This window comes from Oenanthe melanoleuca, chromosome 2 (assembly GCF_029582105.1).
Source record: "Oenanthe melanoleuca isolate GR-GAL-2019-014 chromosome 2, OMel1.0, whole genome shotgun sequence".
NCBI lineage: Eukaryota > Metazoa > Chordata > Aves > Passeriformes > Muscicapidae > Oenanthe > Oenanthe melanoleuca.
Genome location: NC_079335.1, coordinates 82,640,086 through 82,643,659, shown reverse-complemented (window position 1 = coordinate 82,643,659; position 3,574 = coordinate 82,640,086).

Below are 3,574 nucleotides of genomic sequence, written 5' to 3'. Positions count from 1 at the left end.
CACTGAAATAGGCTCTTTCAGGAGCCAAGAGAAATGCTGTGAGACTTCTTGGAATTCTGCAAGTTAACTAGGTGAAAAAACAGCTTCCTTTGAGTCATGGCTTATTTTTAAGAAAAATATTAACTGAAGCACCAATTTTATCAGTTAGTGTAAAATTCTACTTGTCTGCACTTGTAAGATTTAACACCAAGACTGACCTCAAGTGCATCCTTTTTTCCAAAGAGATTTTGAGAAGGCATTTGATGCTTTCCTGTTACTCAGAAAAGATGTCTTTTTCTTTGGTAAAGAAGATAATAATCTCTAGCAGCCACCTGTCCATGAGTTGACACTACAAAGTATTCTGATAACTTTTCTAATATTTAGGTAGAGAAGCTTGGGTACATCTCTTTCTCTAGATTTTGTCTAAGTATGTGCTTTTGGCTTGGGGTGTTTTCTCTTTTTGTAGTTTTTTATGGCCGTATACATCTGTTGCATTGTCAGAAAACATTTTTACAATAGTGTAACTAGAGAAATCACTTTCTTACTTTCACAGTTGTGTGTCATAAATTATTTCAAATTGTCAAAGTTTGTTTCTCCAAAGGTTTCTGTGTCCCACTGGTTTCTAGTACTTAAATAATTTTCTATACTGAATCTGACTTTCCTTATTTGTTATTACTCATGTGGAAATAAATACATGTTTTAGTAGCTCTCTGAAATTAATATAATAAAAAGAAAGCAAAAATGTAGTTTGTGTTGGGTTAGTCAAAGGTCTAATTGCTTGCAGTGAGCTATTGCATTTTTGTTAGTAAGTAAGGAGCAGATCAATGTGCTGATGACGTGCCTTGCACATAGGCATCTGTCTTCTGGGCTTTTTTAAAATCAACTAGTCAGTTAACAAAACTTGTCTCTGTTTGAAGTGGCAGAAGTGTAATGTTAAGCATGTTACATCATTTACAAGAGTTACTTGTGAACCAGAGGAGTCTGACAATCCAAATTTTATCTAAGGTTATGTGTGAAATGTGACACCTGATGTATGCACCAGAGCTCTGTTTTGAAAGAAAAATGAGCATTTATGGACTGGTTTCTGGAGATATCCCTGGAACTGGGAAGATTAATAATTTTAATTTTTTATACCTACTTCTGACTTGTGCTTTGCTTGACTTTTGGACAGCAAAACAAACTTCATGTCAACACTGTTTCTTTTCTGCAGCCCCCTGAGGTGCAAACTCATAAAACTGGCGTTAGCTGTAGTCCCAGCCTGCAGCTGTCTTGTAATTCTTTCCACTACAGGCCCCATCCCCACAGCAGAATGGGATCTGTTGGGAATCACAGCCAGCTCAGTGGTGTGTCCTGCAGCACAGATGGAATAGCTGATGGTGCTGACTGTGACTCTTGAGAGCATGGGCTGTGCCCTGCACAGAGCTCCAGAGTGCCAGAGCGACCTGTCTCATTTTTTCTTTGTCCCATAATTGTCTCTCGTTATGCCCAGATTAACAGACACACATAGGTTGTGTATTTTAGAGTCTATGGGTACTGTAAAACTTCAAGGAATTCCTCTAAACTAAGAAAGATCTTTCTCAGGGGTTACCAGCAAAGTGTTGGAAGCCGGACCTGGAAATCCAGCTGTTTTCCTGTGCGTCCTGTGGTGCTTTTTTTGTTTTCCTCCAGGAGGGGGCAGCAGATGAACAACATCGGGGGCTGTTTTTCACTTTTGAAACGCTTTTCCAGTGTTCCTGTCTGCCTGAGAATCCCAGCTGGAGCTCCATACAGGTGGGAGAGTTTAAAACTATGATTCCTACCTGTTTGCTACAAGGATAGCTGGAATGTATGACTTGAAAGTCTTCATTCTTTTTAGCATTAAGCAGTAGAATTTCTTTAGTAAAATCTATCTCAAGTTTATAAAAAGGGCAGTTTTATATTGAGACTTAAGATTTTTATGACTATGGCATTAGCTGTATATATATTTTAAAAGATAAAATAACCAACCAACCCAACCCCATAAACTTATTAATTAATGTCACCTAAGTCTTGTTGAACATCTTTCAAATGCTTATTTTCTCTATTTCAAGTTGCATATTACAGTTCAAAGGCATGTTCTCACAGCCATTTTTCTCTGTTCATAAAATAAAACTGAGAATACACTAAATCTAGTGATGCTTTGCATTCATGTGTAATTAATGTGTTCATGTACCACGATGGCTTGTGCGTTCTGCTGACAGAGCATGGGAGTTGAAGGCCTTAATTCATAGGCAGTGCTAGTGGTGCTAAACAATATAACCAAAATTTATTGCCTTATTTCAGCCACAAAGTGCAGTTTTATCATTAAAACTTTATGGAGGTTTACCACATTCCTGATTGCAAGTATACTGGAGTCCTTTAAAACTAGGAAAATAGTGATCATTACCTACCATTGTGAATTTCTTGAAAGTGTGTGGCTGTAATTCTGTTTAAGTTACAGATCAAGTAGTTAACAAAAAGCTACAGAGAGAGGGCAGTCCAGCCCTTTTAGCTGCTGAGTTTTAGCCAGTAACTTATATAAAAAAGGGAAAACCATAGTAGCTGCTGAGAGTATCATCTGCCATAAATCAGAGTTCAGAAGCTAACTGGGAAGAATGAAACTAATTCCTAACAGGATTGATACACTAGTAGGCTTGCCTTGATGATTTTCATTAAAATTGTGTTGTAATGTATGTGGGACCTTTATGGAGCCTAAAACTTATCAAGTTACATGACTTTTTTTTTTTTTTTTTGTGGTGATTTTCCTATTTAAAGATTACAAATCTTTAAGAGCAGAAGAGGAAATTTCAAAGATTTATTCAGAATGACACAACTTGCCCTTCAGAGTTGGCTTTCATCTTGAATCCCACTGTTTAAATCACATATTTTTTCCATATAGGCCCCATGGTTCTACTCAGGTCACTGATTTAGTACCTTCTATGCATCAAACACTTCAGCAATTCCCCTGAGTATTTAAGTTCCCTCATGAAAGTTCAGAGCTTTTATTCTTTGACCAATGTCAGCTTTATTTTTCTAGTGCAGGAAAGATCCACACAAATAACTGAGGATTAAATTCTCTTTTGCCTCTTTCTTGTTTTGAGTACTCTTGCATAAAATAACAACTGCCTGATTCACTTTTTCTTTTTGCACTAATTAGCAGGAAGACTTTTACCAGTAGAAGTCTTGAGTATAGTATAAACAAATTCCATTGTATTCTGAAATACTTCATTTTCAGAATAGCTGGCCTTGAATTGCCTTCACAAATATGTCATGAAAATAGCTCTGATTTCCTTATAGAATGTTTAAAGAATGAGCAATCCTATTAATTACATTTAATAGGTGAATGTACTACATGTATTTTGGAATAGTATTTACTCAGTTATTAATTATTTACATTGTGTTTTAAAAGGAAATTGTTTCCTTTCATGGAAAAGCTGGTCAATAATCTGGATAGGTGTGTAAGCACTTTTTAAATCTGCTATAGTTAGTTTTCATAGGACAAGGATTTTAAAATTCTATGCTTATATTTGTCTCTTTGGAATTATTGTGTGTTAAAGATGTGACTTTACAGCATTAAAGATTTGTGTTTGAATTTGTG